Source organism: Helianthus annuus, chromosome 14, assembly GCF_002127325.2.
Source record: "Helianthus annuus cultivar XRQ/B chromosome 14, HanXRQr2.0-SUNRISE, whole genome shotgun sequence".
Lineage (NCBI taxonomy): Eukaryota > Viridiplantae > Streptophyta > Magnoliopsida > Asterales > Asteraceae > Helianthus > Helianthus annuus.
The window spans coordinates 84,160,861-84,184,911 of NC_035446.2; the positions used below are offsets into that span (position 1 = coordinate 84,160,861).

A 24,051-nucleotide genomic window follows, 5' to 3' on the forward strand; every position below is an offset into this window, starting at 1 on the left:
ATAAGCCAAAATCACAAATTCTCAAATTAATTCACACCCATACACATATTTACCCTAGAGAAAAATACCCGGATAGTCCCTGTGGTTTTGCATTTTTTCACCTATAGTCCTCAACTTTCTAAAATTACCTGAATAGTCCCCAACTTTTCATTTTTTGTTCCCGGATAGTCCATTTGTCTAACTTCGGTTTGTTTTCTCTGTTAAGTGGGGGTGAAATGACAAAAATACCCTTTTCTTTAAAAGGCCAAACCACAGGGACTATCCGGGCATCTTCTTCATTTTTAGAGAAAAACCCCACCACCACACTTCATCTTCAACCTCCACCCACCATCACCCTCCTCCACCCTCCACCATCACTTTTTCTCTGCAATTTTCTTTGAAGAAACCCTAAAACACCCAAGTCACCTCACACCCCCCTCATCACCTCTGTCACCTCTGTTAAAGCGATAAAACCAAACAAATTATATAAAAACACACGTATAACCTGTAATCAACAAGAAAAAGACTCAAACTTAAACCTGCTGTAACCGAAGCCGAAGCCAAAACTTTGAAACCATGTGACTCTCTTTTATCCAAATAACATCTGTTTTCAATTCAAGTTCATAACTTTAGAGCTTTCACAGTAAACATCAATTAACAGAGTCATAAATCAAATCTTACTTATGAATCAAACTGCGTTGAAGGTGAGATGATGCACTTGATAAGCAAACCCTAGACTTTGTATCTACAACTGCATCATGTGCTACTAATTGAGAGCACAATCTTGGCAAACATGATGATGAAACAGGACTCAACAATGCCATATGCTCTTAAATCTTAACTACAATCACTGTGACAAAAACACAAACAGTTGGTGCGCATTACAAAAATTACCACGATACAAACGCAACAGACAAATTAAACTGAACATTATAGGATTATTAACAACTAAACTGATAGAAATGATACAAAAATTATACACTTACAGTGCCGCCGGTGGATGTTGTTGTTGTAATAAACCCTAATGGTAACTGATGCTCATACCAACCACCAATTATGGCATAAATAAAAGGGTAACTAATGTAAAATCAAAGGGACCACCTGATTGTGTTTTGGCCTTTCGGGATATTTAATTCAATACCACAAGTTTTTCTGGCATGAATACAATGGGGGTTTTATCATTTATGCAAACCGCCGGAGCTCCTCCGTGATCCGACACACCTGGCCGGTCGGAGGTTTCTTGAGGGAGAGAGTAACCGGCCGGCATCATCCCCGTTGGTAATCATCAGAGAGAGAGAAACAGAGGTGATGAGGGGGTGTGAGGTGACTTGGGTGTTTTAGGGTTTCTTCAAAGAAAATTGCAGAGAAGAAGGTGATGGCGGAGGGTGGAGATGGTGGGTGGAGGTTGAAGATGAATTGTGGTGGTGAGGTTTTTCTCTAAAAATGAAGAAAATGCTCGGATAGTCCCTGTGGTTTGGCCTTTTAAAGGAAAGGGTATTCTTGTCATTTCACACCCACTTAACAGAGAAAACAAACTGAAATTAGACCCGGGGACTATACGGGAACAAAAAATGAAAAGTTGGGGACTATTCAGGTAATTTTAGAAAGTTAGGGACTATAGGTGAAAAAATGCGAAACCACAGGTACTATCCGGGCATTTTTCTCTTTACCCTATATAATTTTACAACTTTTCTCATACACATATTTACAATTCAATTTGATGTGTTTTGATTGGTGGATACCTCTTTATTTGTCCTCTTACTCTTTCTCCCAAAGTCCAAATATCTTTCTTTTGCGCTAGGCTTTTATTGAATGTTCTCACATTTATTATATAAATGACTTTATTTTTTCGTTTCTAAGTTTTAGTTTTAGTTACACTATATAATTAAACTATTTTTTATATATAGTTCGTCTTTTAATTTTGTATCCATATGTTATTAAGTTCCGTAATTTAATCCGGTTATAAAGCAGCTCAATTGATTTGACAGTGAACCAGTAAGGAGGCTGGTTTGATTACCGATCCAACTTTAAGAGTAAAATGCACGGATAGTCCCTGTGGTTTTGTAAAATAACACATATAGTCCCCAACTTTTGGAAATTACACTGTTGCTCCCGATGGTTTGTCAGTTTGTTACTCGGATAGTCCCAGAAGTGGATGTTCGTTAGTTTTCTCCGTAAATCTATGTAAAATGACAATATTAACCCTTGCTTTAATTAAAATATAAGAAAAAACTAATTGATCATTTAAAATATCAATTGGACCTCACAAATAATTATTAATTATTAAATACAACACCACCTCCCTCTCTAAGCTGTGAATCCCTCTTCAAAACCACCACTACTACCACCATGCCACCACAATGCCACCACAATGCCACCACAAATCCACCGGTCACCACCACCATACCACACTACATCTATCAAACACCACCACCCAACCACTGTAACAACCACAATCACGACGCCACCGTCACCCATGCCACCATTACCTCACCACCTAAAAACCCCAATCTGCAAACCCTAAACCACCACCGTTGCTCCACCTCTTCCCATCAAGCTTTCCACCATCATTTCCGGTGCTCATTAGCTTCTATAAGTGAACGTTATTCTCCGGCGTGTTGTCGAGCTCTGCAACAGCCGCAACACATGGTGGTTCCACCATCTGAACCACCACCATTTCTACACCCATAAACTATCACCATCATCATATTTCTTTGCCGTCAACACACTATCAACAACAAACCATCATCAAAACCCAACCAACAAAACCCTAAATAAGTTCTAAATCCACAAATTCAACTCAAAACACAAAACCCTAAGAGGCGATATGACCTTAATCGACTGAATTTACCATTGTTAACATTAGCAACCCATCATCGCCATCCTGTTCGCGTCTCTCTCTTCTGGACCTTTTCTGCGTTTCTTTCTCCCTCACTAGTTGTTTCTCTTTCTAAATGTGGCGGATGAAGGGGTCTGGGATGGATGAGGGAGTTCAGGTGGCAGAGATGTTGATATTGGTAGAGTTGCAGATGGTGGCGGCTGGTGGTAGTGGTGGAGGTAGGTAGTGGTGAGTGAGTGTGTGTGTGTGTGTAAGAGAGAGAGAGAGACATACAAGGGCTTAAAAGGGTGAATAAGAAGGTTGGTGGGTGCCACCTTTAATTTTAATATATCTATTTTAGTGTTTAATTTAATACTAAGGGCATGTTAGTCATTTTTACATAGAGTTAACGGAGAAAACTAATGGACATCCACTCTAGGAACTATCCGAGTAACAAACTGTCAAACCACAGGGAGCACCAGTGTAATTTCCAAAAGTTGAGGACTATAGGTGTAATTTTACAAAACTACAAGGACTATCCGACCATTTTACTCCAACCTTAAAAACATTAGTATGTGGGCTGTGTTACTACTTTTTAGGTTTTCTCTTTTGTTGTTTAAATTAGGTGAGTTAACACCCCGCATCATGCGTGCATGATTCAACATTTTTACGTTTATTTTTGTTTGATTTAACGGTCCTGTCGTGACGCACGGGTCCTAATAGCTCGTATTCTTTATTACATAACCAAATTTAACTAAAGAATTATAAGAATTGAATAAACGGTTGTATCTATTACTTTAAAATAAGAAAAAAATGGATTTAAATAATCTCAATGTTACACCCTATCACGTTATGATCATAAATACGTAGCGGAAATACGTACCGTAAAATTTTTCCCTTTTAACTATTCTAACATACTTGAATAATGTTTATGTCGACCCTTTTAACATAAATACATCATTCAAAGTTTATGAAATGAGACTATGCTAACAAGTAACTACAAACAACGTGACCGCTTTCCCGTACAATCCATGATTCTTCAACTCGACCCTCATTCTCTAGTCCGTCATGAATATCCGTCTAACCTGCAGTCACCATTTATAACCAACACGTTATGTCACACCCCAAAAATACCACATGCGGAAACCCCCGCGAGGCGTGTGACGTACCAGGATCTAGCCACCAATCACATTGAACTTATAAAGATAAAATAAAGCTTTCATTTATTTAAAATAAGTGTTACAATACAAGAGTTATTATCCAGCAGAAGCATATTACAATTTGTTATGAGTTCCATAAAACAGGTGTTTAAAAACCATCAGACTTGTCTTGTGATTCCTTGTAACTTGACCCATGACCACTCCAGCATCCCAGACAGCAAGTTCCAACATCATGTACCTAAGAGCCTGCAAGGCATGTAACAACGAGTCAACAACAAAATTGAGCGAGTTCACAGTTAGTGTTCATTTTAGAGTTGTTCCAAAAACCATAAGTTCATTCGTAAACCATGAGTTAACCAATTCCTTGTTTCCCAAACCATAACCATAACCAGTGGGGGCTACCCCATGTTAACCACTAGACCGTTACCATATCGACAACTGACTGAGAAAGTTGTGCCCTACGTCAATGTCTATCATCATTGACTAAGTGCCCAGATCCATTAGTACACGCCCGTCCTCCCAGCACGGTGTGAGGCTTATCAACCCTAATAGCGCTATTAACTAATGACCCGTTCGCCATTGGCCCGATAATTAAGTCGATATAAAAATGAGGGACTTCATGATAGAGTTTTGTCTAGTAAGTTATATGTTTTCGTCCTTCCCAACCGAGGACGGAGGTACGGAATCTACCAAGGAGAATACGTAGGTTAAATGTTGTCGTCCTTCCCAACCGAGGACGGAGGTACATATTCTATTAGAGGTGAATATGTAGGTTTCGTTTTAGCTTCTTAACCCATTCCCAACCCACCGGGAATCCCATGCCTTGTAGAAAGTGTGAACTCACCTTAGATTAGCTCGGTAGATTAAGTTATGGAAAGAAATACGTGAGGTGGAATCGGTCAATCACGTCCTAACATGATTACCGTTTAAGGGTTAGTGGGTGTGCTCACGCGGAAACACGAATTTTACACGTATCTAGCACGTAGCACATTACATCATACAATACTAAATATCATGCATGCATTTAGCACGACATAGCTTAGCGACAACACAAGTGTCACGAAAGACTTCAAATATTCTACAATAAAAATTTCAGCAATGTAGTGCATTTTCGGCAGTTTTCGGATTGTTATCCGGAATAGTTCGTGTACAACAAAATTCCCAAAAAAATGCAGAATACTTTAAACGATCCAGATATTATTGTGTCAAAATCTCGGGATCCAATTCATCACCAATTATTTCATAAAAATCATTTACCGGGCTGCAATCAGATTCGTCACTTTCTGACTGCAGTTCACGGAAAAATTTATTTAAAATTCATCGTAAGTCCGATTAACGAAATTCCAGTTGGAGATTTGTACTATTCCGGGAGCTCGCCAATTAGTTAATGCCGGGCCACTCGTTGAAGATAAAAGTATGACACCTAAGGCCATCTACAGTATAAATTTGATTGTCTAACTCTAAATATTTGCCCATTTATGACTCAAAACATAATGCGTAAAATCTGCAGAAAAACGCAGCTTTAATTGCTGAAACGAGATCATTTATTTAAAATAGTAAACGAAGTCCAAAAATTATGATTCCAGTGCCATTAGAAGTGTATTTCAAAATAACACGTTATAGACTTAAGAAAATCAACTTTTCGTTATGTTATGACCCAGTTACATCCAACCAAAGTCGGCTGTAAACACCAAACAGCCTCCAGTTTTCAGCCTTTAACATTTTACTGTGAGTTCTAATGGTTCCGTTTACATGTTTAGCGAACAACAACGACACTTAAACATCACATACAACAGATCTCATAAAAAACTCAGATTATTAATCACCAAAACATCAAGAACTACCCAGATTTAAACCCGCAAACAATACCCTATAACCGAACACATAAGCGATCTAATCACCTCGCAAACATCAATCAAACAAAATATATGTCAGTCTATTTCTAGTACTCAGTATCTTTTTTTTTATCATCAACATGCAAAGCATGTCATGTTCATCACTACAACAACGGACATGCAGAGAAACTTAGTTTAACTATAAACATGCAAAGTCTATTCCAACTTATAGCTAATTCAGAACATCAAACGGTCATTGTTACCTTAGAAGTCGAACCCGGACAGATTTGAAAGTGAGACGAGAGCGGTGAAACACGAGTACATGACTCTGGCTGAATCGTGGTCGTAGGACACAATTTAGAACTGATGCGGCAGGGAATACGGTGGTCACGACGGATATGTGGCGGTCGTATAACGGTTCCGAATTAAAGTTGGGAAGATGGGTGAATCAGTCAACAACATAAAACAAAGTTCAAAAGAGGAAACAACGTCGACTAATTGGTACCTGTAGTCGCACTTAAATGGAACAACCAAACCAGTAGCGGCGAACAGAGAAGTGGCAGTAATGAAACCGTAGTAGAGAGAGTTAGAATCAGGTACAAGGAGTTCGAATGATGGAAAACTAAAACATATTTTAAGTCGGTATTCACGACCATAATGTTCGGCTAAATTGTTTCATTGAGGTTAAACTTTGGATTTAAATATCAAGATAAAGGTTGACGGGATCCATATGGGTGAATACATTGATAAATATCAAATGTCAACACAACACAATTAATCTATACTATATAATAAAAGAAACCACTTTAGGGAGACTTGTTATCGTATTAGCCAATCTCTTATGGATAATTATAAATTTACTTTAATCTATTCAAATTAATTATAAAATAACCCTCATACTAAATATTATTTATTTTAATATTTTATATTATAGATAATCCTCTTACTAAATATTATTAAAATAAATAATATTTAGTAGAAGGGTTATCTTATAATTAATTTGAATAGATTAAACTAAACGTAAAATAAAATTAACTAATAAATAAAATTAACTAATAGAAAAGAGTAACGGAAGAAGACTTGATGTCTATGATAATAGATGTATTTAATTTGATTTTTGGGGCTAGAATAAATAGGAGATGAACTACGAACTTAAATTTATACATTTCATACCGATAAATCGAGAGTGTGTTTACGAAACTTAAAATAAAATTAACTAATATTATTTATCATTTATACATTTACAGAGTTTTAAATAAAGGGTTAAATTTATTGAGAATTCGTTAACAAATTTTGCAACAACAGAATAATCTATTTTTATTACGAAAACCAAACTTTGTATGAATATATTAAATATTTTTATTTTCACTCTACAAAATTACATTTACTCGACCCATGTAATACATGAGGTTTTTTAAAATATGACTTTTTATTATTTGATATATAAAATTAGATTTATTCAATTCGTACAATAGACGGGGTTTTTAAGGATATATATTTTTTATTATTTAGTACAGAAAATTTATATTTATTCAAACCGTGTAATTCGCATACTTTTAAAGATGTAATTTTTTTATTATTTAGTATATAAAATTATATTTATTCAACCCGTGTTATAAATGAGGTTTTTTAAAGATGTATTATTTTATTATTTGGTAAACAATGTTACATTTATTCAACCCGTGTAATACATGTGGTTTTAAAGATCTAACTTTTTTTATTTGGTATATAAAGTTGCATTTATCCAACCCGTACAATATGGTTCTTACAGATATAACTTTTGATTATTTAATATATAAAATTATATGTATTCAACCCTTACAATAAATAAGGTTTTTAAAGATATATTATTTTTATTATTTAGTATATAAATTTTATTTATTCAACCCCGTGTAATACACGGGGTTATAACCTAGTATAATATGTACAACACATAACCAACAATTTGTTATTCCTTCTATCATTATTAATATACATATTCCACTAATCTTGTTAGTTTAGATTTTTAATTTAACATAGATATGTTAAATTAGGGGGAGGGGGTGGTAATCACTTGCAAAAATTCCATCACTCATAACATTCAATCAAGTTCTGCCATGTCATCAACCATTATTCCATCACTCACAACCTTTTTTAGTGGCAATGGTCATCACTCACAACACCCAACAATAAACCCTCACACCCCCTCACATCCATTTATCACTCAATACCCCATAACGCGTGAAATATATCATGCACTACATCCATCACTCGTTGAAATATATGGTGGCGGTGGTAATCTATATTGTCCACGCGTTGAACATTGGTCATCACGGAACATCACGTGTTCCACCCGCACTGCCCTTATGTTCAACATGTGACGTAGAAACATAGCTCATAATGAAACATTATTTATAGATGCGAATAAATGGTGCTAACCACAGAAGTGCGGGTTGTCACACGTTAATAATTGGTGACATTATATACTTTAGTATAAGGACATAAAAATAAATATAAACACTTAGCAATCTATTATTTTATACAACTGCAACATGATATTCTTTTGAGTTCATTCTTCACACCGAGCATCCAATCTCTGAAAGCGCAATACTTACATACCTGCATTCCTGTTCCATTCTCAAGGTACACCATTAATAATGTGATTATTCAGATATATTAGGGTCATATATATAAGCATATATACGAGCTCCTTTCTTTCATGCACAATAAATCCTACTTCATGCATAAGTACCTACCCACATATGTTCATACACATTTCATACCTACATACATACATGCAACATACTTAAGTACATACATACTTATATAAATATATAAATACATACATACATACATACATACACACTAGCTCTTACATACCACTTACAAGATTCCATATGGTTTACTAACGTATCCTAATTACAAACCTCCATATAAATAAGTCACGTACATACAAACTTATGTACATACTCACTTCTATTCATGATTACATATAATTTTCAGCTATTGAAATACATTTGAATCTATACATACTTGTCCACATACTTAATTCAAATCCCCGCATACTCTCTTACACATCCCATTCTTACTCACACTTCATAAATGCCTTTCTAAGTGACTTTCGGGTACATTTCGGTATCTTAAAAATGAGTTCTATACTCACCCGTATCTCACCAAGCCATTTGGTAGGGTTGAGGTACATTATAGAAGCTTTACGGGGCTTGGAATGGGTTCACGGGGTCCTAATTCGAAGAAAAATGAAGAATCGCATAAACTTTTTATTTTGTAAGCTACGGTAGCTACCGTAGCTTACAGTGGCCATGAAATCCTTACGGTGACAACCTACTGCCGTACGGTGGAAAAATGGCTTCAGCACCTACCGTAACTTATGCTGGCTACCGTAAGTTATGCTAGCGCCAAGATCAGCTTTCCATTTTAATACCAAAACTCGCATAACTTGCTCGTTTTGCATCCGTTTCACTTGAAACTTGTTTCTAATTGTTCATAAAACATTTCCCTACCTAATTAACTAAAAATCCATACCTTGAGGTCCTTAAACTTTATAAATTACATTACCATTACATGATTCATGCATATATGTTCGACCCGTTTGATTTCGCCATGCACTTTTCGTTACCTTGTGAGCTATTAACAACTTATTACGACTTTCCTTTCCATTTACTTACCTTCTCAATCATTCCTACAAGACTCCTAACCTTCATAAATAGACTTTAATTATATACTAAAAAGTGAGGTTCAGAACTCACTTACCTTGTGCATCCATGTTCGTAACCGCTTCCTTGCCTCATCTTGACTCATTTGCCTTCCATGATCATGCGATACCTTTCCTTTCATGCCATCATTCCCATGACATTGTTAGTATATATGTTCATTCCATATCAACATCCATTTTAAATTCATAGTTACATTGACTTTTCTTAATCAATCATTCATCAACGTACATAAGACACGAATCGGCAATCACATTGTTCCACTTCTATGAAATCTAATTTCCTCATTATACATAGCACATAATTAGTCTAACATATATCATATGATTCCCCATAATCTTTCATTCATATTCGTAAATATAACCATGCTATTAACTTATTCGTTGACTTTTCAGAAGGTCAACAATCAAGCATACAAACTCCCAACTTAGTAACTCATGTCCATAATGATGTAGTAGGCCATAATATCAATACCATATATATTTCATACTCATGTTTTAGAACACATTCAATCACTCGATCAATTAATTATACCATACACATGTATAAACAATTCATTACAACTAACGCTTTCATCATCCTACAATTTCAACCACATTTAAAGTTAGTACTCTAACATAATCTTAATGACATTCTTTACTAATAAACCCACAAGCTACACATTTAGTGTACATCCATTTCTAGATTACCATTGACAACTAGTCCGACACATGAGGTGCACCACACCATTCAAGTATAGAGTACAAACTCCTAAAAACATACTTTTTTTTTACCAAAATCATCTCGTTAACTAATACCCACATGTATTCCATGAAAACATATATCTCATGCTAATTTCACTATCAAACACCTCATTATCACATTCTATACCTAACTACCAAATTCTTGCATACAAATTTCACCTTCTAACTTCACCTAGTCATTTCATCAAACACTTGGCGCGCATACAAATTTTTAATCCTAATGTACAAGTATTTTTCATACTTTTTCTTCCTAGTTCTTCCTTTCAATCATCAACAATACAACATATCCAACTAATTACATACCATGTTCGACCTAACTAGCAAGGATTAATCACATACAACATAATATATCAAGAATTTAAACAAAGATTGGACATGGGTGACATACCCATGTCGCCACTTTTACTAACCCTAGTGGGTTTCATCTTCAAACATCAATTAACATCAAATCTTGTATAATTCACCTTCCATATGATAATTCTAACATATATTCATGCTTAATTTCACTAAATTTCGTGCATTGACCATAAGCCACTTCATACAAAAATCATCAAATTCAAAATTACAACTTACCATGTGTTTGTTAGGATTAGATAGTGAGAAATCTTCATCTATGCAATGCTTTCCATTCGATTTTGGCTTTAATTGGGCTGAATTTGTGTTGTTGTTCTTGAGAGCTAGGGTTTACACCCCTCAGCTCTTTCTCCTGGTCGATCCCACCACGCACACACACTAAGTGTGTGAGTTTTTTATTTTAATTTCTTTTATAAACTTAACCCATTCACTCAATTAGTCCCTCATGTTTGCTTTACTTCCCTTTTTGTCACAACTAAATTCCTACTACAAAACTTATACTTTATCTATTTTTAAATGGATTATTTAATAAAGGTTAGTTAAACCGCTTTATACCATATATCATGGAAACATACTAGGGAATTTGACATTTCGGTTTTTGGGGCGTTAATCTCAACTATTAGCTATTGGCCAACAACATTCCCAATTAATGAAATGTTTTGTGACATTCCCAACTCTTACCTATTTTCTCTTAATGAACATTTTTAATCTAAGGTCTAACCAAGTTATTTTTTTTGCTGATGTGGATTGTCATCAAAACTTTGTCACATAAGCAGTCCACATTATCAAAAGTTTGACTTTTTGCCACATATGTAGTCCATGTCATCAAAAGTTTGACTTGTTGCCATATAAGTAGTCCACGTCATAAAAATGTTGACTTTTTTGCCACATAAGCAGTCCACATCAGCAAAAAATAACGGGGTTAGATCTCAGTTAGAAAAATCTCGATGTGAGAAAATAGGTTAAAAGTTAAGATTATCACAAAATATTTCGTTAACTGAGACTGTTGTCGAACAACATACAATAGGTAAAAGTTTGAGATTATTTAAATCCAATTTTCCTTATAATAAATATTATGTAACCATATAAACCGTATTTGCTTCTCTCTCCCACTATATCTAATATGCACACAAAGTATATATCATCATTCATCATACTCAGTAAATCTCATCAATAGTAAAGTATATATGATTTTCACTATTTTCTAGTAATGTATTGAACGTGTTCCTCTCATGCGTGAGGTCCACACTATGCGTTTCAGACTTTCATAGTTTGGAAAGAGTTAAGAGGTGTGTGTAATTGTGTATGTGTTGTGTTGGTTTGGATCAACTTTGGGCCATAAAAAAACCAAAATCAATTTTTTGTAGCTATGAAGTTGAAAACGATTGGTTTCAGTTATCGGCTTTGGTTAATCAGTTATTTGTATTAGTGTGGTTTGACTATGATTCCCTTAACCAAAGAAAGCATACGGGCCTAAATTTTCTGCCTACATTAAACTTGGGCTTTATTTTTTTTTTTGAAATTTTGGTTAGCAACTTATTATTAGCCTTCGGCCTTAATTTATTTATTTTTTTGGGTCTTTACCATATTTATAAACAAGTCTACTAGCAATTTAGTTGTTGAACAAAAAACAAGGTAACCTATTGGAATTGTGACGTGGAAAGAGTGTTCACTTTTTTTCTCTTGGGTTTTTCGTTCGATCGTCTTCAACGTGGGGTATAAAAGAACCACATTCTCCTTTAAAAACAGATGGATTTTAGCATTTTGCAATAATTTTTTTTAACATTGAACGAATCTTTCAAATGAGTTACTAGCGAAATTCACCACATCGACATACACTCGTCTCTGAAGGCGTGACAGTGCGGTGAGGTAAAACCTGCTCAGTTCAAGGATCGAATTAGCAATCTCCGCCTACTCGCCTAGTCTCCCATCATCACGAGGTGACGCATAAAATAATGAGGACAAGAATTGAACTTGGGTCCCTAGAACACTAATGTGGTGTTGTTTTTCTATAAAAGATATGCCGCAGCCTATTCTTATTCTGTCTCGCGCAGACTACGCGCAGACATTGCTATCAGTAGGCTGTTTGTTTTTCCGAAGACGTTTCATTAAAAAAACGTCTGCGCGAGCTCTTCTTGTTGCAGACTTGGCCCAACAACTTCTAGGATCTTCTAAGGTCAGAGGGCTAAGCACCACCACCCATCACCACCATCCACCACCGTCCATCATCGCCACCATCCACCACCGTCCACCACCCACCACCACCATCTACCCAACCACCGACCGTCCACCACAACCACACACCGTCCAGCACCACCACCGTCCAGCACCACCACCACCACAACCCCCCACCACTACCGTCTGTACAACACCACTAGTTTATTTTAGAAGTCTACATACATTAAAAAACAAACAACCTTCTTTTTGCAGACTCGAGAGGTTTGGTCAACCTCTTCTTCTACAGATGTGGTCCGCATACTGCAGACATTTTACCTCTTAAAAAACAAACAGCACCTAAGTCTCTCCTTTACCACTCCTCCACCACCTCATTGGCATTTTGCAATAGTGTTTGATTTTTTATTTAGTACACAAAAAAACATAAGATTTACTTATCTCACAGACTACCCAAAACGTTTCAAAAAGTTGTTATTGCGTAAGTAGGTGTCTGTTTTATCATTTATGTGGGTAGTAATTTTATCCCATAACGTGAGTTTAATCTAGTTAGCTTGAAAACACTCCAAAAAAAGGGAAATGTTTCAACTTTCAGTGAGGCAATTAATAATAAAAATGTTTAACTATTCTTGTAAATGAGCTCCACATAAATCATAACGGAAGTAAATCATCAGACTGGTTCGTTTTGGTTCAGCTAAATCGGTTTTATGGATGTGTGTAACCAAAACCGAACTAAAAGTATCGATGAATGAAATATCTAAAGCCAAATCATTGTAAAATCGTTTGTTGGCTATGGTAAAATCATCTATGCACACCTCTAGTAAGAGTCTCTGGATGATTATTATACAATGGTTTAGTTTCAGTTTCTCCAAAAAAAAAACCCAAAAACTGAAAGAAAATTTACTTGAAGTTCGTTTCTTAACATCAAGATCTTCTTAAAATTGGATTGAAACCCCTTTAGACTATGAGATTTGTCGCACCAGTGTGAACAATTACCATTTGTAACATCTGATATCTCATAGTACATAATTATAATTAATTAATTATAATGTATGAAACACTGAATTAATATTTATGCTTAGAAAAAACAAGAAAAAAAGTATGTGGTGAACACGTGAAAGATATAAATGGCATCTTTTCAAAAATACCAAAAATGTAGATGGATAAAACCACACAAGAGCACAACTTGAGTAATATAATATCAGATTAAGTGATAGTGGCAAATAACATCGGACAGTGTGGGGGCGGCAAAAGGGCGTGGAGGCTTCAACCACACTATCACACCGCCTCATGGCCTGGTGTGGTGGAGGCGTTGGATTTTCCCCTGGCATGGAGGAGTGGATGGTGGTGAGGTTTTTTAAATATAAATAATAGAAAAAGTAAATGTCACATGTCGCTCCATACCACCTTCCATCACGCTCTTTTTGAGGCTTGAAAGAGAAATCGTACTTTGATGATGTGGTTGCCACGTGGCGCTTCATGCCGCCATTTCATGCCCCTCCACACCGGCTAGTCTAAGATCAAGAGAGAAGACAAAAGACCTTTTTGGAATGATTTTCTATATTTTTTTCCCATTGCAAACTGAATTAAAACATGACAGAGCTATTGGTTCATGACCATGATCTCCTTATTTCATGCCACTATCCTATCGTGCAACTACCCATTACCTATCATGCATATTTGAATTAAACACATGCAATAATTAAAAGAAACATGAAAAAAAGAAATTGGCAGACTTGGTCGTCAAGCTGCAAAGCAAGTGGGCCTTCAAATTTGTCGTTTGTGCCTGTCTTGTGGGTCTCGCTGGGCTGGCTTTCCAGATGGGCTAGGCTGGCCCATATTATCTCCCCCTCTTGTGATCCAACATTGTTCTCAATGTCGTTGAAACTTGGAAACTGTTCATGGAGGGAGGTAACATTTAACTAGAAATTGTTGCTCCCCCTTGTCGTTAAAACGATTATCGAGTATCATTTCTAGAAGGAACGCCATCTCCACGTTTGAACCAAAAGAAGCTAGATGATCTCCTTTGTTTGTTGGCACGCTACCGTGAATTTGTTTAAGAAGAGACACATGAGAAACATTGTGCATTTTAGCCTTGGGTGGAAGCTCAAGTTTATACGCAACTTTACCAATTCGCTCCAGGATTTTGTAAGGTCCATAGAATCGTCGTGAGAGCTTTTGGTTGGACCGATGAGCAACGGTTTGCTGCCAGTATTTTTGCAAGCATAAATACAAAAACTCCCACAAAAAGTCCGTTACCCATCCGCCCTTTATTGGCTTGTTTAACATGCGATCCTTTGCAACAGAAATGGACCGTTTAGGGTCTTGTAGAATGCATTGGTGCTCCAGCATGGATGACTCGATGGATCCTATTCGAGTAGAACTAGACACATAATCATGAATGACATTAACATCTCGACCATACAAAGCTTTAAAAGATGACATGTTAATTGAAGTGTAATGACTCGTGTTCAAGGGCGGACCTAGTAAGGGTCCAGGGTGGGCGGGCGCACCCCCTGAAAAAAAAAATTTAGTGTATTTTATAAGGTAAAATTCTCCCCGCACCCCTTGAAAATTTGGTTAAACCCCTTATCCGCACCCCTTGAACCCTTGAAAAGTTGGTTAAACCCCTTATCCGCACCCCTTGAAAATTTTTTCTGGGTCCGCCACTGCTCGTGTTGTACGAAGACTTGGCTAAATATAAGTTATGCTCCTATGTTTTTGGTTCATTGTAAATGAACGGGCAAAGGTACGTTTCAAGGCCTTGATTAACAACTTCCGTTTAGCCATCCGTTTAAGGATGCTACGCAATTGAATGCAACAGCTTAGTACCCATTAGCTTGAATAGTTCTTTCCAAAACCAGCTAACAAATAATGGATCGCGATCGGACACGATATTCGGTAACCCATGAAGACAGTAGCTTTCTTTCATGAAAATTATGGCAAATGAAAGGACAGTGTATGATGATAGTAATGCAATACAATGAGGATACTTGGACAAGCGGTCTACGATAACTCTAATTATCGTTTTGCCTTTTGAGATGGGTAAATGAGTGATGAAGTCCATGGATATGTCGTTCCATAGATATTCCATTGTCGGTAACGGCTGAAGTAAACCATAGGGCTTATGAGTGGGGTGCCTGATGGTTTGACACACTTCACATTCTTTCACAAAAGTAACATCTTTCTTTAAACCAAGCCATGTAAATGAATTGAAGAGACGTTTTGCTGTGGCATTGATTCCGCCATGACCACCCAAAAAGGATGAGTGAAACTCGTTTAGTAACTGTTGTCGCAAACCTGGAATTAGCGGGATTAACAATTTTCCATGCACATATACTAACCCGTCATGATAATGATGATTCAGAAAACTTGTCGGGTCTTTGGAAATTTTGGTGACAAACTCTTTACCAATTGAAGTGGAGGAAAAATATGACCAAAGTTCATCCAAGTATGCAGCCGTGGGGTGAGAAATAACAAGCATTTTTGGAATGTGAACCCTACTCAGGGCGTCGGCTACATGGTTTTCTTTGTCCGGATTAAAGTGAACTTTAAAGTCGTAACCCATAAGGGGAGGCGGGGTGGTTATATTTGTTGTGCGTGATAAGAAGTTCCACGCGTGGAACTTGCTGAAATGCCCACCGCCACCAACTATTCAACGAGTGATGGAATCCATTCCGTGATAAAATCAACGCGTTATGGGCTTGTGAGTGATAAATGGATATGGGGGGGGGGGGGGTGAGGGTTTGTTGTTGTGTGTTGTGAGTGATGACCATTGCCACTAAAAAGGCTGTGAGTGATGGAAAAATGGTTGATGATATGGCGGAACTTAATTGGGTGTTGTGCGTGATATAATTTTTGCAAGTGATGACCACCCCCTCCCCTAAGCTTGGTAACCCACTTTTGTTTTTTGGGTGTTTGGATGGTTTGAGTAATAATGTGTTTAAGGCTGTGATGATCTGTATAAATACCAAACCGACGACCAAGTAGGTAGTGACACCACTTTTTGACCGATTAGGTTATCGTGTACAATTCCTTCATATAAGTGGATTGGTTTTGCATGGTAGGACAAAGTTTCATGCTAAAAAAGGTTGTTGTTTTAAGATAAAATGGCGCCGAAGGCTTGACCAGACGCGTCAGTGGTAACATCAAAAGGTTGGTCAAAATTTAGGAGGGCTAGGGTGGTTAAGTCTTGTATATGGGTTTTCAGTTGCATGAATGCATCCTGAGCTTGTGGGTTCCCTTTGAATTCCTTTGTTTTCAAGATATCAGTTAATGGGGTGGCTATGTGGGCATATGATAGGAACAGAAGTAATTGAAATGAAAATAGGCTAGTCTTTATTAGAATAAAAGGATAGTGGCCCGATTCGAGAGGGGCAAGGTCTCCGATTACAAGAACAAGAGAAACAAACAATCTGAATGATGATAATAAAAAACTAGCCTCTTATTTATACTATTCAAATACTAGAATTAAGGGCAGCAATCCACTCCCTAATTTCCTGGTGAAACTTTAATTAAGTTGATTGCATAAAATCATCCAGTGGTTGACCAGTGGTTGACCGAGAAGATTCAGCCAATTTCCAAAGATAGAATACAGCTGTCCCTCATTTGCAGCTGGGGCCCGATTCTTCCTTCTAGAGTACACTTTCAATGGTGGACTTCTATCATTACTTCCCTCCCGGTAAAACGTCTTGTCCTCAAGACGGAATGCAGGAAATTGCTCAGCCACTAGATCATAGGTTTCCCACGTAGACTCTTCTATAGGGCGGTTACACCATGAGATCAACAATTCTAGGACAGGTTGGCCCGCTTCATAGACCCATCGATGCGTGATGACCGAGTTAGGCTGTAAATCAATTTCCCAGTCTTTGGTGATGGGTAATGGGGTAGTAGGGACTGAAGAGAAGGAGCCATGGGCAGGTTTGAGCATCGAAATGTGAAATACCGGGTGGATTCTAGCTTCGGGAGGTAATTCCAACTCATAAGCGACCGGGCCTACTGCTCGTTTAATACGATACGGCCCAAAGAACCTTGGAGACAGCTTCTCATAGCGACGTTTAGCCAAGGTTTTTTGACGATATGGTTGAATCTTCAAGAAGACATAATCACCAACTTGAAACATGAGTTCCCGTCGCTTCTGATTGGCTTGGTTTCTTATTCTGTCTTGGGCCTTTTGGAGGTTTTGACGGAGAAGCTTTATCATTGCATCCCGATCAACTAACTGTTGTTCCAGCTCTGCACTTTTTGTTTCACCTGCAACATAGGGGAACAATGAAGGGGGTTCCCGGCCATATACAACAGAGAATGGAGTGGTTCCGGTGGCCGTGTGGTACCCGGTGTTATATGAATATTCAGCCCATGGTAGGTACGCACTCCATTTGGTTGGCTGCTCACTAGCAAAGCAACGTAAGTAAGCTTCTAGGCAACGATTCAGAACTTCGGTTTGGTCATCCGTTTGCGGGTGGTAACTTGTACTTAGCTTTAACTTTGTTTGGCTTAATCGGAACAGTTCTTGCCAAAAGTTGTTGAGGAAGACGACGTCTCGATCAGAAATGATGGAACGGGGAAAGCCATGCAATCTGACTATTTCCTTGCAAAAAACTGCTGCTACTCCTTTAGCCGTGTAAGGATGGGATAAGAAAATGAAGTGAGCATATTTGCTTAAACGATCCACCACCACTAGAATAGTGTCGAAACGATTAGATGGTGGTAAACCAGCGATGAAGTCCATGGAAACATCCTCCCAAATCTGATCTGGAATGGGCAGGGGTTGAAGTAATCCTGCAGGAGCTAAAGTTTGGTACTTTTGTTGCTGACATATTACACATTGCTGGACAAACTCTCTGACATCTTGTTTCATCTTTAGCCAATAGTAACGAGAAGAGAGTCGCTTGTAGGTTTTTAAAAAACCTCCATGACCACTGATTGGTGTGTCATGTTCTTCGTGTATGAGCTTGAGTCTGAGATCATGTTTCTCCGGGATCACCATCCGTCCATGATGAAACAGAAGCTGATCCACCAGCGATAAGTTAGGAACATATGAAGGATCCTTTTGCAACTTCTTGATCAGATCGCTAGTGAATGGATCTGTTTGCAACCCTGCCTTGATATCAGCTACCTCAACACAAAAAGGGATGATAAGTGTTAATAATTCCCCCGAGTGGGGTGGGCGAGACAAGGCATCCGCCCCCTTGTTCTCTTTCTCAGCCTTATGGATGATTGAAAAATCATAAGGCATGAGTTTTAACAAAAGCCTTTGCTGCTCTGTAGTAGTGATGCGTTGTTCTAATAAGAACTTAAAGGTATAGTGATAAGTGTGAATGAGAAAGTGCCGACCAAGCAAGTAATGGCTCCATTTTTGGACCGCGAGGACTAGAGCCAATAGCTCCCTGTCATAAGCTGATTTAAAGTGGTTAGATGGAGAAAATCCCTTGCTGAAATAAGCCACAGGATGGTCTTCTTGTGATAATATCGCCCCTACTCCATCTGATGATGCATCACACTCTATAACAAAGGGTTTAGAAAAATTTGGCAGCCTTAGAACCGGTGTCGTTAGCAGTGCCTGTTTCAGGTCATTAAAGGCCTTTAAGGCTGCCTCTGACCAAATAAACCCATCCTTCTTAGTTAAGGCAGTGAGCGGTCGGGCTATGAGCCCATAATTACGGACAAAACACCTATAATACCCGGTTAACCCGAGAAAACCCCTCACCTGTTTTACTGTTGTGGGTATGGGCCAAGACTCAACTGCTGAAACCTTTTCTTCTTCCACACTAACTCCTTCAGAACTGATTACATGACCCAGAAACAGAACTCGTTCTTGCCCAAAACAGCACTTAGTCAATTTGGCAAAAAATCGATTGTCATGCAATAGTTTTAAGGCCTGTTCTAGGTGGGACTTGTGCTGCTCCATGCTTGAGCTGTAAATTAGAATATCATCAAAGAACACGAGTATAAAACGCCGTAAGTAAGGACTAAACAAATCGTTCATAACAGCCTGAAATGTAGAGGGAGCGTTAGTTAGGCCAAAAGGCATAACCTTGAACTCGTAATGACCCGAATGGGTGCGAAAAGCCGTCTTTTCAATATCTCGGGTTGTTACTTTGATCTGATAATAGCCTGATCGCTGATCGAGTTTTGAAAATACCGTAGCACCATACAATTCATCAAGTAACTCGTCGATATTAGGTATGGGATATTTATCGGCGACGGTTATCTTGTTAAGGGCCTGATAATCGACGCACATTCGCCAAGTATTGTCCTTCTTCTTTACTAGTAAAACCGGGCTTGAGAAAGGGCTGGTGCTTGGTTGTATAAAGTTGGCTGCTAGCAATTGTTCTACTTGTTTCTCTATCTCAGTTTTTTTGGGAATAGGGATAACGGTAAGGGCGGATATTGGGTAGAGTTGAATTTGGCAAAAAAGGGATTGAATGGTCTTGTGATCTAACGGGGGGTAGGTTCTGAGGTTCTTCAAAAACAGCAGTGTATTGTGCGACAATAGGCTGTAGCGGGGCTGGTATACAAGGCAGAGTTTCTGGATCAATGGCTAAATGTTGGAAGCTAGATGATTTTTGGGGGCCAGATTCAACACCTTGTAACTTGTATTGCTTCCCATTTATTGTAAAAATCATGAACAACTCCTTCCAGTTAGCCCGAACCGTATTTAATGTAGCTAACCATTGGATTCCCAAAACCAGATCAGCCCCACCCAGGGAAAAGGGGTGAAAGTCCTCAATAATCTTGAGTTCATTGACCTGTACAGGAAGATTTTTGCAAATGTGGCTGCATCGAGTCACATCCCCATTACCGATTTGGACACCAAATGGTGGCACGAGTTGAGTTGCCAGCTTGATTTCACTTGCCAAGACGTCCGAAATGAAATTATGCGTGGAGCCTCCATCAATTAAAATTAAAACTTCGGTAGAATGCAACTTACCTCGGACCTTCATTGTAGTAGGGTGCGGTTTCCCTAAGATAGCATGTAGGCTGATTTCAGCCGTTTCTTCCTGGTCTGGTTCAGATTTAGGAAGCTCTGTTATTTGAGGCTCCTCCACATCCTCTTCCGCTTCTAATACCTTGAGGGTACCCGTCTTACATCGATGACCTGGTCCGTATTTATCACCGCATCTGAAGCATTCTCCCCTCAAGAATCGGTTCTGTTTTTCCGTGTCGGAAATCCGGGGGGTGTTTTTTGGTTGGGTTGATGTTGGAACGTGGGTGAAAGGTGTAGGTTTAGAATCTGATTGAAAATTTTTCGAACTTGAGGTCCAAGAAGTACTCTTTCCTGGCCGGTGAGAAGAGAGTTTAGACTCAAATTCCAAAGCCAAGCTCATAGCATTGTACACCGTACGTGGCTTATGAATCCTTACATCAGATTTCAAATCATCTTTGAGACCGTTCAAGAACACCCCTAGGAGACAATGATCAGGCCAATTTGAGACTCGAGGCGATCTTTTCGCGAACTCCTGCCGGTATTCTTGGACCAAACCCGTTTGTTTAATGCTACAAAGGAACTCATCCGGGTTTTGGAACTCGGCTGGACCAAAATTTCGGGTAAAAGCTTGGACCAATTCTTCCAAAAAAGTGATGGGTTGGTCATTAGAAAGCCAAGAATAGAGGTCCAAGGCATCACCCTCTAAATGCATTGAGGCTACCTCAACCTTGTCTTCATCAGGAATCTGATAATATCTGAAATACTTATCTGCCTTCAGCAGCCAACCACGAGGATCGCCCCCACTGAAAGTCGGGGAAATCAATTTTGTTGTAGGGTCTATACGGCTGTCGACCCCTCCAAGAGCTTTCCCCTTCAAAGTTACTTCCTCATGAACGTTCTCCTGCCTTCAAAGCTACTATATCTTCCTTCATCGTATCGATCGACTCCAACCTTGCTGCTATGGCTGCCAACTGAACAGCTATAGAATCGGCAAAATTATTGCCGTCGCCAGAGTTACTCTGGGTTTGCACCATTTCGATTCCCGGCAATGGAACCAAATGATAGGAATAGAAGTAATTGAAATGAAAATAGGCTAGTCTTTATTAGAATAAAAGGATAGTGGCCCGATTCGAGAGGGGCAAGGTCTCCGATTACAAGAATAAGAGAAACAAACAATCTGAATGATGATAATAAAAAACTAGCCTCTTATTTATACTATTCAAATACTAGAATTAAGGGCAGCAATCCACTCCCTAATTTCCTGGTGAAACTTTAATTAAGTTGATTGCATAAAATCATCCAGTGGTTGACCGAGAGGATTCAGCCAATTTCCAAAGATAGAATACAGTTGTCCCTCATTTGCAGCTGGGGCCCGATTCTTCCTTCTAGAGTACACTTTCAATGGTGGACTTCTATCAGCATACCCTTTGACAAATCTACGGTAGTACCCAGGGGCGGATGTATATAGGAACAAGGGGTAGCCTCCGCTACCGCTTGGTCGGAAATTTTTGACGTTTTTAGTGTAAATTTTGGAAAAATTTCACGTTTTTTCGATTTCGTTACCGCCTATTTATAAAACGTTACCGCTTGGTCGGAATCCTAGATCCGCCACTAGTAGTACCCTGGGTTAACCCTAAAAATGCTCGAAGGTTAGTGAATGAGGTAGGTGGTGGCCATTGTTGAATGGCATCAATTTTGTTGGGTTTAGGCGAAACACTAGAATGTGATATCTTATGTCCCAAAAACGAGATTTCAGCTACCCCAAAAACACATTTAGAAGCTTTAGCATAGTAATGATTTTGATATAGTTTTTGAAACACATACCGGAGATGAACGAATGGTCCTCTTTGTTTGCACTATAGATGAGAATATCATCAAAGAAAACCAAGACGAATTGACGAAGTACTTCCGGAAAAAGATCATTAATCAACAATTGAAATGTTGAAGGTGCGTTAGTAAGACCGAATGACATTACGAGGAATTCGTAGTGACCATCCGGTGTCCGGAATGCTGTTTTGTGGATGTTATTTTGCACTACATGAATTTGATGATAGCCGAACCTTAAGTCGATCTTAGAAAATATCGTGGCCCCATGAAGCTCATCTAAAAGTTCATCAATAGTCGGTATTGGAAATCTATCCCGTACCGTGACAACATTTAAAGCCCGGTAGTCTACACAAAAACGCCACGACCCATCCTTCTTTAACTAATAACACCGGTGAAGAAAATGGACTTTGAATAGGTTGAATAATGTCGTTGCTTAACATGTCATTGATCAATTGTGTCATAACTTGTTTCTGAAAGTGAGGGTAACGATACAGTTTAACATTGACAGTCTGGTGTTATTGATGAGGGGAATGTGATGATCATGTGGGCGATTTGGAGGTAGGGTTAATGGTTAAGAGAAAATGGGTTGGAATAAGTCAAGTAGGGATCGTATGTGTGGGTCCATAGTGTTTTTGGTAGTTTATGGATGTTGCATGGTAATATGATGTTCAATAGTGAGTGCATGCATGGATGTAATTGAACTATGACAAAGTAAAGTAGACGGCGAACTAGGTGATAATGGTGTAGTGAAAGGTTCTCCAACTAATGTGCACGTACTACCGTCCTTGGTAAAGGATAGTTTGGGAATGAAAAAATTGGTCGTGATGACCCCAAAGTACATAAACATGATATATCCAACACACGTCGGTTCCTTCCATCGACAATATAAAGAATGGAATTTGAAATTAGGATTTTTACAAATGTAGGTTTACCTTAGGGCAATAGCTTTGACATTGGATAAACTGGCCATTACAGAACATCACCGAAAATGTTCAAGCTGAGCGGATGGAAGATTTAATTGGGATGCTATACGGGTTGGACGATGTTATGCGTGCTTCCAAAATTAATCAAAATAGTAACCTATGTGTTGTTGATGTAGCTTGTGATACGTAGTGTCTAAACTGATGAAAGACCAAAGTAGGCCGCATATGAGAGTGACAAAAGTTGTGGAGCATTATGATCATTGGTGTCGACGGTGGAGTCATTTTTCGACATATCGACCAGATTGTCGTTATCAGTGATCATGAGAAATTGAGGTGAAGAGTATTTATGACCCATGAAAAATTTCTCTGGATATCGAAAGCATAACCCATCCATGTGTCTTTGCTGGATTGCCTCTGAAGATAATTTGTAAACGGTTTTGGAGGTGCAAGTAATAATGGAGGTGTGGAAGATGTCGTAGGTTTGGTAGGGGTTGTTGAGATGGGTTGCTTAGGAGGGTGTTACTATAACACGTGTTGTGGTCTTGGTAAAAGATCAAGTAGGGTAAAAAGGTTTTGGTTTAATGGATTGGGCCAGCTTGT

The 24,051-nt window shown here is 38.4% G+C and overlaps 2 long non-coding RNA genes across 3 annotated transcripts; both read right to left on the reverse strand.

Annotated features, from left to right (window-relative positions):
• Positions 1-349: 349 nt before the first annotated feature.
• LOC110905556 lies at positions 350-1,314 on the reverse strand. Its single transcript, XR_002573226.2, has 4 exons — positions 966-1,314; positions 661-829; positions 519-583; positions 350-435 (listed from the first exon to the last, which is right to left on the reverse strand). It is a non-coding gene; the product is annotated as an uncharacterized LOC110905556 (long non-coding RNA).
• Positions 1,315-8,162: 6,848 nt separating this feature from the next.
• LOC110905554 lies at positions 8,163-10,964 on the reverse strand. 2 transcript variants are annotated; one of them, XR_002573224.1, is made up of 3 exons: positions 10,819-10,964; positions 9,543-9,614; positions 8,163-8,398 (listed from the first exon to the last, which is right to left on the reverse strand). It is a non-coding gene; the product is annotated as an uncharacterized LOC110905554 (long non-coding RNA). The 2 variants fall into 2 exon arrangements; XR_002573225.1 differs by having other exon boundaries at positions 9,543-9,619.
• Positions 10,965-24,051: the final 13,087 nt, after the last annotated feature.